Genomic DNA, 16476 nt, shown 5'->3' on the forward strand with positions numbered 1-16476 from the left:
CCAAGACTCTTTCTCCATCTCAAAAAAGCGATGTCAGTCAATCATTATGTGGTAATGAATAGCATGCCAGTGGATGGATGGGATGGAAAAGACACCACCGATGTGCTGTAATAAGCAGATTTACCAGTTTTTTTAGAACGGTTACCAGTGACAAGGTAGCATACTTCCTATTTCTGTGTCATCACTAAATCGCCCCTCCTGTACTCTGTAAGTACCATTGCGAATGTACATAGACTGTGCAGTACGTCCATTCATTGTTAATTCTCGAACTTATTACACCAAAGTATAGCAGACAGCGATCTACATATTTCTAGCACCTCGATCCTAGGCCGTAATTTACGATTATGATTGCCTGTCCAGAATGAGATTTTCACCCTGCAGCGGAGTGTGCGTTGATATGAAACTTTCTGGCAGAGTAAAACTGTGTGCCCGACCGAGACTTGAACTCGGGACCTTTGGCTTTCGCGGGCAAGTGCTCTACCATCTGAGCTACCGAAGCACGACTCACGCCCGGTACTAACAGCTTTACTTCTGCCAGTATCTCGTCTCCTACCTTCCAAACTTTACAGAAACTCTCCTGCGAACTTTGCAGAACTAGCACTCCTGAAAGAAAGGATATTGCGGAGACATGGCTTAGCTACAGCCTGGGGGATGTTTCCAGATGTTTCCTTTCGCGGGCAAGTGCTCTATCATCTGAGCTACTCATTCTGGAAACATCCCCCAGGCTGTGGCTAAGCCATGTCTCCGCAATATCCTTTCTTTCAGGAGTGCTAGTTCTGCAGGGTTCGCAGGAGAGCTTCTGTAAAGTTTTGAAGGTTGTAGACGAGATACTGGCAGAAGTAAAGCTGTGAGACCGGGCGTGAGTCATGCTTTGGTAGCTCAGATGGTAGAGTACTTGCCCGCGAAAGGCAAAGGTCTCGAGTTCGAGTCTCGATCGGGCACACAGTTTTAATCTGCCAGGAAGTTTCATATCAGCGCACACTCCGCTGCAGAGTGAAAATCTCACTCTGGAAACATCCCCCAGGCTGTGGCTAAGCCATGTCTCCGCAATATACTTTCTTTCAGGAGTGCTAGTTCTGCAAGTTTGGCAGGAGAGCTTCTGTAAAGTTTGGAAGGTAGGAGACGAGATACTGGCAGAAGTAAAGTTGTGAGACCGGGCGTGAGCTGTGCTTCGGTAGCTCAGATGGTAGAGCACTTTCCCGCGAAAGGCAAAGGTCCCGAGTTCGAGTCTCGGTCGGGCACACAGTTTTAATCTGCCAGGAAGTTTCATATGATTGCCTATCTTTCCCTATGCATTTGGGAGTCACAGAGCATTCTCGCTTTCTTAGGATAAAGTTAGTGACTGAAAGATCTCCTTGCTTTGACCAACGCTCCCCGCAAAACTATTGCTTTGACCAACGCTCCCCGCAAAACTATCACCGATTTAATTTGCAGCTGACGAGAAGTAGGCCGCTACAGAGCGAACCGAGTCTGTAACTGCTGTCCACCACCCATCCAAGAGCACAAGATCTCTCTAGATGAGCGAATGTCGAGGAGGGTAGCACCCCTTATAGGTGTATAATAGATATGAAACTGTTGTGGTGATATAAGAGACAGCTAAAAACAAGAAACGGGTGGTTTTTGTATGTATGATGGAGCTCCATACAGATGGAGTTTGCAGCATTTTGCGTAAACCAACGGCGCTATCAATTCTGAAATATTGTTATAGTGTCTAGGGTCAGTACCAAGAAGGTATTGGTAAGAGAGAACATGAACACATGCACCCCTAAGGCCAGACGGTTCCACACTTAAAATAGGCTATAATGTTAGAACGTTGCAGTTTCCTAGCTATTAATCATGTGGAATAAAGCGCTGTTAATATTCTAACGAAAAAATATATTTCCAGCGCACGACGTACTCTTATATCCTTCTTTCTGGTTTCTTTACCATGAACTATGGTGACAAACTGTAATAGACGTCGTGGACAATTTTAACGTGAAAGGTTTTGTCATTAAAACAGGAATTACAAGGCGCAACATACCTCGTATCTCGGGGGCGGGCCACAACACTGGTTCAGTACATGACTCTGCAATAAACATCCTAACTTGCTGCTCGTTGGCCCACAGTACGGTAGGAAAGCCACCGGCTAGGCTTCTGTCGATTCACAAGGCGTCCTGAAAGCGTTTGCAATGTCTCTTTTACTGTAGCCATTCTCCCTGAACACATGCCTCAATTGCTGCATTTCAGACTGTAGGTGGTGTCGTCAGAAATACGATATGAGACATGTTGCGCCCTTTTAAAGACGACATAGTGCCTGGTGTGTATGGTGTCCCTTGCGAGTGCGGCAGCATCGATGCAGGCCACACAATTCGCACAGTTGCAGAGCGTTGTACTGAGCACAAGGAGCATATTAAGGAAATGGAACTCGACAAGTCGGCCATAGCTATTGCCTCTAAAGCCGACACAAAATACAGTTTGAGAACACGAGAGTCTTGGTTCATGCGTCAACATAATGGGATTCCGTTATCAAAAAGGTGGATGAGATTAGATTGAACAGTAACAATTTCAACATAAACCAGGGTTACACACTGGGAAGGGCGTGGGGACGGTTTTTGAATGTCTAAAGGTAGCAACGACTGATGCTTAACACTTGCGCCACCAGACGTCATGCAGTCGTGCGGCGGGTCGGAGCTCCTATGAGCTGCCCAACTTAGATTCCATGCACGCGTCGTTTCGGCCATCTCTGATTGGTGACAGCAGCCGTAATCGTTGGTATATAAGCAGGAAATAGTGCCAGCCCCGGAAGAGACAATAAAGAAAAAAATACCAGCCCCCAGGAATCAGTAATTTTACTCCTGACGACGATGACAGAGCTAGCCATTGAAAGCTCCAGAATTTTATTCGAATTGACGTGGCTTGAAAACCGAAAAGATTTTAGTGGAACTACCTATATTATTCTTCTGTGGTAGTTCTTTCGATGCTTCCCTGAAACCATAGATCTGGACGCCTCATCTTCGAAACACACGCCTGTGCAATCAGCATGATAAGCGAACAGAGGGTAGTGCATCAAAAACTTGGACAATTCCTGTTGTTTATTCTGTAAGTTTTGCCCATATAAATCAATAAATCGATTTATTATTAATATTTAAACCGCAACATTCATTGATAAACGCCCTACGTATATCGAGTCTCCATACTCAACGTTCAATTCGACTTAAAACTGTTGCAACTGAAAGTAGAATAATGCTCCTGACTTAAAAAATTTTACTATTCATACCATCAATTTCTTCACGTGCTCCATAGGTGCAAATTTAAAACAAAGTGTTTCTCTATGTACAAAACAATTTTCCCAGCCTAGCGATCATTGTAATTTTTGCTATTTTATTAGCCAGCCGGTGTGGCAAAGTGGTTCTAGGCACTTCAGTCGGGAACCGCGCGACCGCTACGGTCGCAGGTTCGAATCCTGCCTCGGGCACGGAAGTGTGTGATGTCCTTAGGTTAGTTAGGTTTAAGTAGTTCTAAGTTCTAGGGGACTGATGCCCTCAGATGTTAAGTCCCATAGCGCTCAGAGCCATTTGAACCAATAGACTGGAGCTTTATTGTCAACTAAATCTTGAAATTATTTCTGCATGGTATTATAATTTAGTTTCCTTGGAAATTTGCAGGACCCATTGCTTATGCGACTATGCAACTAAAACTGACAATTCTCATCCCTCTCTTCCGTCATTTCAATTCGTCTTTAAAGGCTTGTGACGATGAATGCCTATACTGTCTCTTTGAGCAAACAGCAACTGGAACTGAGAACATCCTTCATAACGAGAACAAATAGTGAAGGGTAAACATCGAACATCGCTGACAACAAGATTCTGTTTAACTGAAGAGAGTTGTGCTGATCAAAAAATACAACACCGCAGTAATAAACGAAATGTCAGGCTCTACGGAATACTTTCTGAGAGGAACTACTAGAGCGAACACAGGCTAAACTTTAGACGAGCTCACACAGACTAAACTTTGGACCATACGCGTCAGTAATAGCTCTACAGGGGTGTCAATCCGCTTTGACGGTTACCTATAATGGGGGAGGGGGGGGGGGGGGGAGCAAGCATACATTCAGGGGAAAACCTATTGTTCTCCTTCAACTGGCAGTTTTTTAACCTATTTTATCTGCTGAGTGGATTATGACGACCTGGAGATAATGTGCCCTTCCCAAAACCCCTACCCCTCCTCTTCCCCCTCCCTCTCATCCTCCCCCACCCCTCAGACAAATCCCTTGCCCATACAAGCACAATTTAATTGACTAATTAAATAAATCGATAGTTAACTAACTCCTCCTCCTCTGGAAAACCTCCCACCATCCATCTCCCATCCCTCACATGGAAATTGTTTGGAAAAAGAGTCAGTTAACTGGCCATTGGGCGGAAAATTGGTTGCAGTGTATGGAATATTATTCAAACAATTTCTTGTAGATAAGACAATGTGTGGGAAATTGTTTATTTAAGCAACTTGTGGGATGCAAGGCAGTGTTTGGAGTACAGTTTATTAATTTAATTGAATACTGTCGGAATATGGACTGCAGTGTAAGGCATGCTGTTTATTTAAACAATTTGTGGGTGACAAGGCAGTATGGAATATTTAAACAATTGCAGAGCTTTTTTATTCTAATATTATCACTTTGCATGGAAACCCTGAGTGGGCTTAGTTATATTTGCTGCTGCACCCAGGGATGTTAAGGCACTATTTTTTTATTTTCCTCACTGTCTGAAGCAAGCTGTCTAGACATTGAAAGGAAAATCAGAACAATTAAATAGATAACAGTTCATGACATATTTCGAAAATCACAACAGATCGTGAAAAAAAAACCACACACATACAAAATGCAAAACACTGTCCTCCAGACGAGAGAAATGGTTGGAATTTTCGGTGAATTTTCGATTTCCCACAAATTCTTGTCTGGAGGCTGGCGGTTGGAGAGACAGCGCCCACCTGTCCGAACCAAAGGAGCCTGGTCTGCTTAGGTTTGTCTCTGAAGACTCGAACAAAGGAGACATCAGGGAACTATCTATGGATAAATTGCTCTGCCACGCATCTTCTTTGGACAACTCTGTAGAGACTCCAGACACACACACACACACACACACACAGGATGTCTTGTGACTCTTGAACGTCATGGAACGTCCTGTGAATGGAGCATTCTGATTGGTTCTTCTTGAATTTACTCGCCAAATTGCTGCTGCTGATGTGGGAGTGCTGTACGCCAATTTCTTCGGATGCACAAATTACGAGAATTTTAGTGACAAACTATTTTGTACTGTCACCCCGACATAGAGCATCCAGTTTAAAAAATCCACTTTACCCAATCCAAGGCAGCGATGTTATTGACTATACGCCTCGAATTTCTCACGTGAAATGTAGATTGCTCCCTTCTATGCACGTTATTTTCAAAGACAGAAGAAATCAGGGCATACACGCAATTTAAGATCGCTAAAGAATCGTTACTTGTTTTGAAAATCTTGTAACAGTATGGCATAGACAATATTTCTTTCAAGTATTTGCTCACGAGATAGAAAAAATCTGTTCAAATCATCTGAAAATCTATTATGTCCCACATCAAGAGACTTTAATATTAAGCTGATTTTTGGCTCCTGACGGAGTGCTAAGATTTACCTCTATCACAGGATGCCTTCTCGCTTTCTAACTCCCTTAAAGTAACCAAATGCCTCGCCATATAAGAAATCTCTTAAGGTAGCAGCACAGAGGCGTTGTAAATATCAGGTTTATATTGCGTTTCACTTGATAAATTCGGTAACACATCTGATTTTATTTCGTTGGTCGTCTCTCCCTGTGTAGATAGGGGGGGGGGGGGGCTGACATTTTGTTAAAAGGTAATCGCTCCAACACAAGAACTATATCCAAGGTACCCTATCCATCGCTACCATCCACCAGGCGGCATATCTCTGATATCAAATTGGCAGGCTAGTTAATTAAACTGATCATTAGAGTCACTTTGCGTGGCAAGTAACTTTTTTCGGCAGTGTTATTACACTCACAAGCGTCTTAAATGAGAAGCCCTGGAAGGAATACGATATTTTTTTCGAGGAACACTATTGAGAACCGAGATTTGAAACTGACCACAATAGGACTCTACCGCTGCCAACATACGTTTTGCGTAAGGAGTGTGCTATTAAAAACACGACCACAACCATTATGTTACCATCATTCTGCATAAAAGACGGTCTTGGTTCTACAGACACATAGCGTTACACTTCCTGGTAGAAATGCTGTCTGCGATTTGGAATCAAGTCGATCCATATACTTGCGTTGGACTCTATGAAAGGATCATGTAATGATTCCAGCCAACTGTGAATCAAATTCGCAGCACTCTCTTATTTGGAAATGAGACGCCTATTTTGAAACAATATGCTAAGGATCCCATACAGCAAAACTCCAGCATGGCTGTTTTAGAGAGTACCTCTCTATCTTTTAACTGTCCCTCAGTCTCTGCCCCCTCTCCCGTCTGTAGCTTTGTCCATGTGAGACTCCTAATTTAAGTTGGTACCAAGACCTTCTGAAACCCATGGAGAAACAGGGTGAGCTGAGTTGGTGCCATGTTTTGACCACTTGGTGTAAATGAGAACACATTGTTATAGCTTTGCTAACTATGTACAATGTGTAAGGCCTTCGCCAAACGAAGCTGCAACACAAAGTAGTAGAAAAGATAGTATGAGCAATAGGATGTTTTTTTTTTATTGGGAAAATTAGGAACTGGAAGAAGCACAAGGATTTTGGTACTGCATTGCAGTGTGTCTCCACACTAGATACAGCTACTGCAGTCTAAAGGGGATCTACATCTCTCAGGGCACAATCATGTCTGTCTCCCAAACTCCTTATAAATTCCTCACCTATACAGTAGGAGGCCCATACCCACAGATTATTAATCACAACGGAGTGTTCCTGTGTTGTTCTTTCATAAGCCCATTGATGGATTGTTTTTTTTTTTTTTTTTTTTTTTTTTGCTTCAAAACATCCAAGCAGAGTATGACTACAGCTTTGTACACTTACACAATTTGTTTTTTTCCACCACGACTTCGAGATCTGTGTCAGAAGCTAAACTGATATTAACATGTCTCAATCCATAGGCTCTCACTGAAAGCTGCACATCTCAGGATGTAAACTACACTGATCCCACAATAAATTGAAATAAAAAAAACCACAAGTAGTGTCAGGTCTGTGTCAGAAGCTAAACTGATATTAACATGTCTCAATCCATAGGCTCTCAGTGAAAGCTGCACATCTCAGGATGTAAACTATGCTGATCCCACAATAAATTGAAATTAAAAAAAACACAGGTAGTGTTTCATATTGATAAAAATGTAGAAGACATCGTGGCATATGAAAACCTGAACATTTGTGGTAATGTGGCTAGATTCTAAACAGCTGCCGAAAGTGGCTGATGACCTCTGTTTAAATACATCTTCCACAGTGATGTGGAAGCAGATGTATAGGTGTTCTAGTTCAATTGATTCCTCATACTGCAGTCATGTCCATGATCATGGTTTCATGCAGGCCATACATGGAATCTGCTGCTCCCATGAAGTCTCTCCCCATATCAAACAAGCGGCATCAGTCAATCATTATATGGCAATAGACAGTATATCACTGGACAGATGGGATGAAGAGACATTGTCTATATATTGTAATGAACACCACAGTTGGTAGTGCGATCCATTTTAGTAATTGTACCAGTTTTTCTGCAATTTTAATTCTGAACAATGACATGACAACATGCTTCCCAGTTTCTGCATCATCACTAAACCATCCGTTCACTACTTCATGTGTATCATAGAGTAGATTGCATATGTAGATTGATGACTGTGTAGTATGTGCATTTTTGGTTAATTCTCGAACATATACGTCGACGTATACCACACAGTGCCATACACTGGTGCATTTAGGTGATTTTTATATATATATATATATATATATATATATATATATATATGTGTGTGTGTGTGTGTGGCTGGCCGGAGTGGCCGAGCGGTTAAAGGCGCTACAGTCTGGAACCGCACGACCGCTACGGTCGCAGGTTCGAATCCTGCCTCGGGCATGGATGTGTGTGATGTCCTTAGGTTAGTTAGGTTTAAGTAGTTCTAAGTTCTAGGGGACTTATGACCACAGCAGTTGAGTCCCATAGTGCTCAGAGCCATTTTTGTGTGTGTGTGTGTGTGTAATTTATGATTACAATTGCCCATCTTCCCCTGTGTGGGTGGGTCACAGAGCATTATCACATTCTTAGGATAAATTTGGAGATTGAAGGATCTCACTGCATTGTCTTTGACCAGACCTCCCAACACTGTCCTTGATTTAATTTGCAACTACTCAGAAGTAGGAGGGTACTACACCTACTACATTCTATACCTCATGAAGGAACAGAGCAAATCATGTCTGTAACTGCTGTTCAGCAAAGATTGTTACACACGTCTTACTCACGGTGCCCACCCAAGTGCACAAGATCTCTCCAGATGGGCGCTTGTAAAGCAGATTGTGACCTCTTATCAATGTATAGTAGATATGAGTTGTGATGATATAAAATGCATTTAAGAAGAAATGTGTAGTTTATGCGTGATGGAGCTCCAGATGCGCACAGTTCGAAACATTTTACATAAATCAACTTTGGTATCAATTCTGAGATATTTTTCCAGTATTTGGTGTCTGTACCAACAAGATGTCAGAAAAAGAGAAATATTGTGGTACATAAACACATTCCCGAATCTGAATGGTTCTGCACTTAAACATGCTATAATGCAAGAGCAGTGCTTTCTCTATCCTATTAGTCATCTGGTTTCTGTACAAATTGTAAATAGCCATTCGCTCCCTGTATTTTACCCTTGCCACCTTTAGAATTTGAAAGAGAGTATTCCAGTCAACATTGTCAAAAGCTTTCTCTAAGTCTACAAATGCTAGAAACGTAGGTTTGCCTTTCCTTACTCTTTCTTCTAAGATAAGCCGTAAGGTCTGTATTGCCACACGTGTTCCAACATTTTTACGGAATCCAAACTAATCTTCCCCGAGGTCGGCTTTTACAAGTTTTTCCATTCGTCTGTAAAGAATTCGTGTTAGTATTTTGCAGCTGTGACTTATTCAACTGATAGTTCGGTAATTTTCACATCTGTCAACACCTGCTTTCTTTGGGATTGGAATTATTATATTCTTCTTGAAGTCTGAGGGTATTTCGCCTGTCTCATACATCTTGCTCACCAGATGGCAGAGTTTTGTCAGGACTGGCTCTCCCAAGGCCGTCAGTAGTTCCAATGGAATGTTGTCTACTCCCGGGGCCTTGTTTAGACTTAGGTCTTTCAATGCTCTGTCAAAATCTTCACGCAGTATCGTGTCTCCCATTTCATCTTCATCTACATTCTCTTCCATTTCCATAATATTGTCCTCAAGTACATCGCCCTTGTATAGACCCTCTATATACTCCTTCCACCTATCTGCTTTCCCTTCTTTGCTTAGAACTGGGTTTCCATCTGAGCTGTTGATATTCATACAAGTGGTTCTCTTTTCTCCAAAGGTCTCTTTAATTTTCCTGTAGGCAGTATCTATATCTAGTGATATAAGCCTCTACATCCTTACATTTGTCCTCTAGCCATCCCTGCTTAGCCATTTTGCACTTCCTGTCGATCTCATTTTTGAGACGTTTGTATTCCTTTTTGCCTGCTTCATTTACTGAATTTTTATATTTTCTCCTTTCATCAATTAAATTCAATACTTCTTCTGTTACCCAAGGAGTTCTACTAGCCCTCGTGTTTTTACCTACTTGATCCTCTACTGCCTTCATTACTTCATCCCTCAGAGCTACCCATTCTTCTTCTACTGTACTTCTTTCCCTCATTGCTGTCAATTGTTGCCTTATGCTCTCCCTGAAACTCTGTACAACCTCTGGTTTAGTCAGTTTCTCCAGGTCCCATCTCCTTAAATTCCCAACTTTTTGCAGTTTCTTCAGTTTTAATCTACAGTTCATAACCAATAGATTGTGGTCAGAGTCCACATCTGCCCCTGGATATGTCTTACAATTTAAAAGCTGGTTCCTAAATCTCTGTCTTGCCATTATATAATCTATCTGATACCTTCTAGTATCTCCGGGATTCTTCCATGTATACAACCTTCTTTTATGATTCTTGCACCAAGTGTTAGCTATGATTAAGTTATGCTCTGTGCAAAATTCTACCAGACGACTTCCCGTTTCATTTCTTCCCCCCAATCCATATTCACCTACTATGTTTCCTTCTCTCCCTTTTCCTACTCTCGAATTCCAGTCACCCATGACTATTAAATTTTCGTCCCCCTTCACTACCTGAATAATTTCTTTTATCTCATCATACATTTCATCAATTTCTTCACCATCTGCAGAGCTAGTTGGCATATAAACTTGTACTACTGTAGTAGGTGTGGGCTTCGTGTCTATCTTGGCCACAATAATACGTTCACTATGCTGTTTGTAGTAGCTTACCCGCACTCCTATTTTTTTATTCATTATTAAACCTACTCCTGCTTTACCCCTATTTGATTTTGTATTTATAACCCTGTATTCACCTGACCAAAAGTCTTGTTCCTCCTGCCACCGAACTTCACTAATTCCCGCTATATGTAACTTTAGCCTATCCATTTCCCTTTTTAAATTTTCCAACCTACCTGCTCGATTAAGGGGCCTGACATTCCACGCTCCGATCCGTAGAACGCCAGTTTTCTTTCTCCTGATAACGACGTCCTCCTGAGTAGTCCCCGCCCGGAGATCCGAATGGGGGACTGTTTTACCTCCGGAATATTTTATCCAAGAGGACGCCATCATCATTTAACCATACAGTAAAGCTGCATGCCCTCGGGAAAAATTACGGCTGTAGTTTCCCCTTGCTTTCAGCCGTTCGCAGTACCAGCACAGCAAGGCTGTTTTGGTTATTGTTACAGGGCCAGATCAGTCAATCATCCAGACTGTTGCCCCTGCAACTACTGAAAAGGCTGCTGCCCCTCTTCAGGAACCACACGTTTGTCTGGCCTCTCAACAGATACCCCTCCATTGTGGTTGCACCTACGGTACGGCCATCTGTATCGCTGAGGCACGCAAGCCTCCCCACCAACAGCAAGGTCCATGGTTCATGGGGGGGGGGGCTACTGATGGGGGTGTTTATTTCCTCAAAAGACGTCACTGTTTCTTCGTACGCATTTTTGTCTGCTGATGATCATTTTATAAGACTGTTGTGAACATATCATAATTTCTGAATCATACTCTGGCTTGCACTTCTTAAACAGTAAGGGTCATGTACCTCTGGTAACCTATGTAGTATTTGTGTCACATAGAATCAACGGTATCTTTGTTGTGCAAGGTAGTAGTTTTATCACTTTACAGGTTTTCACCATAGTTTACCATACAGAACTTGCTTGGAGAATTTATGTCATGCACTGGAAATACATTGGAATATTGATAGTGTTGCATTACACACGACTAATAGGTCGGAAACCGCACTGCTCTAGCACTACAGCATGTTTACTTGCAGAACTGTTTAGCCTGATGCGTGTGTTTATGTTCTCCATTACCAATACTTTCTTGGTATTGGCTCCAGACACTAGAATAATACTTGAGAATTTATAGCACAGTTGATCTACGTGAGTTGTTTCGTACTACATCTGTCTAGAGCTCCAGCATGCATAAGTCAAACAATTCTTATTATCTGTCTTTTATGTCATCACAACACTCTCTTATCTACCACACACCGATAAGGGGTCCTAACTTCCTCAATATGTGCAGATCTGGAGAGATCTTGTGAACTTAGATGGGTGCCATGAGTAAGATTAGTTCAGAACAGTCTTCGCTGAGCAGGAATTGTGGACATGGCCCGCTCTCTTCCTTATCAAGACATGCAAGGTAGCAAGTATAGTACCCCACTACTTCTGATAAACTGCAAATTAAATCGAGGACAGTGTTGTAGGGACAGTTGGTTAAAGACAATGCTGGGAGATCTTTTAGTCTCAGACTTTATCCTAAGAACGCGAGAATGCTCTGTGACTCTGATCCACATAGAGAAAGATGGGTAATTGTAATCATAATCACATACTACAATCGAAGTGCTACAAATATGTAGGTAATCTAACTGCACTGGTGTAGGTCACTGATGTATATGTTCGAGAATTAACCACGAATGGGTGTACTGCACAGACATCAATCTACATTTGCAATGTACTATATGGTACACACAAAGTAATGCAGGTGTGGTTTAGCAATGATGCAAACTCTGGAAAGCATGCTGTTGTGTCATTGGTCAGTGTTGAAATTATGGGAAAACTGGTGAAATTGCTGAACCTGATCACACCATCAAGTGAGATGTTTGTGACAATACATCTACAGTGTCTTTTCCATCCCATCTGTCCACTAGTATACTGTTGATTACTACATAGTGATTGACTTATGCCATTTGTCTGAGATGTGGAGAGTATTGGCGGGAGCAGCGCCTTCTGTGGATGGCCTCCATGAAACAGAGATCGCGCGGATGACTGCAATATGAGGAATCAATTGAAATGGAACATCTAGACATCTGCTACCACGTCACTGTGAAAATGTGTAGAGGTCATCAGTCATCTTTGGGCAGCTGTTTGGAATCACCCCACAATGCCGCAATCTCTTCCAGTTTACCCATGACATGATGTCTTCCACATTTTTGTCAATAAGAAACGCTGCCTGTGTCTTTCATTTCAACCATATTGTGTATTGTGGGAGCACCATTGTTTATACCCAATGATGTCCAGCTTTCAGTAAGAGCCATTGGATCAAGTCGTGTTAATGTTGGTTTAGAACCTGGCACAGACCTTGAAGTCGTGGTGGAAAAAACAAAATGAAGGCAGTGTACAAGGCTGTAGTCATACACTGCCTGGATGTGTTACAGCAGAAAAAAACAATGTATCAATATGAAAGAACAACACAGGAACGCTCTCTTGCTATTGATAATCTGTGGGATATGATCCTCCTACAGTACAGGTGACGAAAATTTACAATGATATGTGGAAGTGACTTCTATTTAAGGCCAAATGATCCAATGGACTAATACTTGCATATTTAATAGGATCGCCACATATGCTCGATGCAAGCATGCAGAAGGTCTTTATATTCAAGATATTGGTAGACATTGACACGGTAATAGCTTTTAGCGTTCACTACCTGGTAATGTTAGCACAGTTTTTATAGTTTGTAATTCTTCTCTGTTGGATGGTACAAAATCGTGAGAAAGGAGAGAATGTTTGGGTGAGAAACATGACTGCATCCACTGAGATGCAGACCTCCTTTGGACTGCAGTACCTGTATGTAGTTTGGAGATTCACCATAATGCAGTAGCAAAATCCTCGTCCTTCGTCCAGTTCCTATATTATGTGGAGTATTCCTAAGGTTCCCTATAACAAAAGCCATCCTACTCTCTTTTCTACTACCTCGTGTAGCAGGAGAAAACTTCGTTTGGCTCTGGCATTACACACTGTACATGGTTGGCAGAACTACAATAACGTGTTCCAATTTCCACCAAGTGGTCAAAAACGGCATTACCTCAGTTCGCCCCGTTTCTCCATGGGATGCAGAAGGTCTTAGATACAGCACTCTGGGAGACTTAATTTCAGTTCCAACTAAAATTGGGATGAACACTTGGACAAAGCTGCAGCGAGAGCGAGACAGAGACTGAGGAACAGTTACAAGATGCAGAGGGACTGTCTAAAAAACCACACTGGAGTTTTGCTGTATGGGATCCTTAGCAGATAGGTTCGAAAAAGGTGACTCGTTTCGAGATGTGAGAGTGGCACGAACGTGATTCACCAGTGGCTGTAATCATTAAAAGCCGTCCCCATAGGATTCAACGCAAGTATGTGGTGGAATGGAAAGACTTGATACAAAATAGCACACAGCATTTCTACCGAGTAGCGTAACATCATCAGTGACTCTTGTGTATGCCTATAAACGCAAGACCACATTTTATGCAGAGTGACGGTAGCATAATCGTTGTCACCATGTTTTTAATAGGGCAATCCTTACGTGAAGTGCATGTTGCTTGCAGTAGGCTTCTTCTGTGGTCAGCTTGATATATCAGTTCTCAAGAGTCTGCCTCAATAAGGATATCGTCTTTCCTCCAGGGATTCCCATTTGAGATACCTGCTGAGTGTAATTGGACCACTAAATATGTTTAACTGTCAGTGCAATATGACTACTGTATTATTCTCGATCTATACAAAGGTTCTTTCTGGCGAAATTCTTCTAACTTGTGGGTCTGCTGAAAGCGGTAGACAGTGCTCCCACACCATCAGCAATTCTACAGGTAAATTAAGCAAACTAATCAGAATGCTCCATCCACAGGACGTTCCATGATGACCAAAAGCCACAAAACTTCCTTTGAAGGGGGAGCAGGGTCATATGAGCTTCTACAGACTGGTTCTTCAAAGAAGATAGGAGGTGGGCGGGCAAAGCAATGCATCTAAAGATATTTTCGTGATGTCAGACAGTCATGTGATATCTTTTTTCTCCGAGGGTTCAGAGACAAGTCCAAGCGGATTAGCCTCCTCTGGTTCAGACAGGGAGGATGCTGTCCTCCAGCCGCCATCGTGGCTTTAGAGGATCTCCAGACCAGAATTTGTAGGCCATCGAAAATTCACCGAAATTTCCAGCAATTTTTCTCGTCCTTAAGACTTTGCATTCTGTTTGTGTGTGTGGTTTTTTTCAAGTTCTGTTGTGGGTTCCGAAATATGTAATGACTTATTAGATATGTAATTTTTCTTCTTTTCCTTTATATGTCTACATCTACATCCATACTGCGCAAGCCACCCGACGGTGTGTGGCGGAGGGTACCCTGAGTACCTCTACCGGTTCTCCCTGCTATTCCAGTCTGGTATTGTTCGTGGAAAGTAGGATTGTTGGTACGCTTCTGTGTGGGCTCTAATCTCTCTGATTTTATCCTCATGGTCTCTTCACGAGATATACGTAGGAGGGAGCAATATACTGCTTGACTCTTCGGTGAAGGTATGTTCTCGAAACTTTAACAAAAGCCCGTACCGAGCTACTGAGCGTCTCTCCTGCAGAGTCTTCCACTGGAGTTTATCTATCATCTCCGTAACGCTATCGCGATTACTAAATGATCCTGTAACGAAGCGCGCTGCTCTCCGTTGGATCTTCTCTATCTCTTCTATCAACCCTATCTGGTACGGGTCCCACACTGCTGAGCAGTATTCAAGCAGTGTGCGAACAAGCGTACTGTAACCTACTTCCTTTGTTTTCCGATTGCATTTCCTTAGTACTCTTCCAATGAATCTCAGTCTGGCATCTGCTTTACCGACGATCAACTTCATATGATCATTCCATTTTAAATCACTCCTAATGCGTACTCCCAGATAATTTATGGAATTAACTGCTTCCAGTTGCTGACTTGCTATTTTGTAACTAAATGATAAGGGATCTATCTTTCTATGTATTCGCAGCACATTACGCTTGTCTACATTGATATCCAATTGCCATTCCCTGCACCATGCGTCAATTCGCTGCAGATCCTCCTGCATTTCAGTACAATTTTCCATTGTTACAACCTCTCGATACACCACAGCATCATCTGCAAAAAGCCTCAGCGAACTTCCGATGACATCGTGCTTAGAAAGGCGAGAAAAATAAAAAATAAGTGCCTTAACATCCCTGACTTAAGCAACAAATGTAAACTAAGCCCACTGAGCGTTTCCATGTGCCAATTTACAAACACTCCTTTTTCTTAGCGAGTGCAGGACACTCGTACTGCCGTTAAAATTACGTCCTTTCTCAGTGCTGTAGTAGAACAAGTGCATGCTGCTATGGGAAATGGTTTTAAGCAGTGAAGATATTAATACCGAACTTCGTGAACTGATTAAACATGAACAACGGAGTTGGCACAAATCTTCCCAACACTCATGGAACGAAGGTAAAACGCAAAATGTATATACAGATACATTTGTCCATCGAGGTCGGTTGTATATAACTAAATCAGGAATATAAAATTAAAGCTAAGCCTAATTTGCTTAAACAATTATACTTAATTAAGTAACTACGGTTTAATAACATTCCAGGAAAAACACACTTACAACAGTCTTATTTGATTCAAATTTCAGGTGAAATTGATAAGATTATGGCACGAAGTCGTGAAAGAAGTAGAAACGCTTCTGTATGATCAAGAAATAATAGAACCACTTGTCACAATTGTGGAAAACCCTACAGAAACGAAAAAGTAAAAGATGATTGGTGATTGGTTTGATACGCTGAAAGACGTTTCAGCTGACTGTGATGTAACATTAAGAGATGTTGTCTACTCGGGCGCTTGAAAAATCTGTAGCTGAACGGAAAACGGCCATTGGTTGAAAGGATGTAAACTGGTTGAAAATAAAGGAGTTGCCATTTGATAGCAAATAGGAGGAAGGGAGTGCCTTTCACCATTAAATTTCCAGAAACACACAATTCGA

At 42.0% G+C, this 16476-nt stretch overlaps 1 protein-coding gene across 1 annotated transcript in view; it reads right to left on the reverse strand.

Moving 5' to 3' along the window:
- Nucleotides 1-16476, reverse strand: part of LOC124622254 — a 110794-nt gene that overhangs the window by 70673 nt on the left and 23645 nt on the right. The window lies entirely within an intron of this gene.

The sequence above is a fragment of the Schistocerca americana genome, chromosome 1 (assembly GCF_021461395.2).
Source record: "Schistocerca americana isolate TAMUIC-IGC-003095 chromosome 1, iqSchAmer2.1, whole genome shotgun sequence".
Taxonomy (NCBI): Eukaryota; Metazoa; Arthropoda; class Insecta; order Orthoptera; family Acrididae; genus Schistocerca; species Schistocerca americana.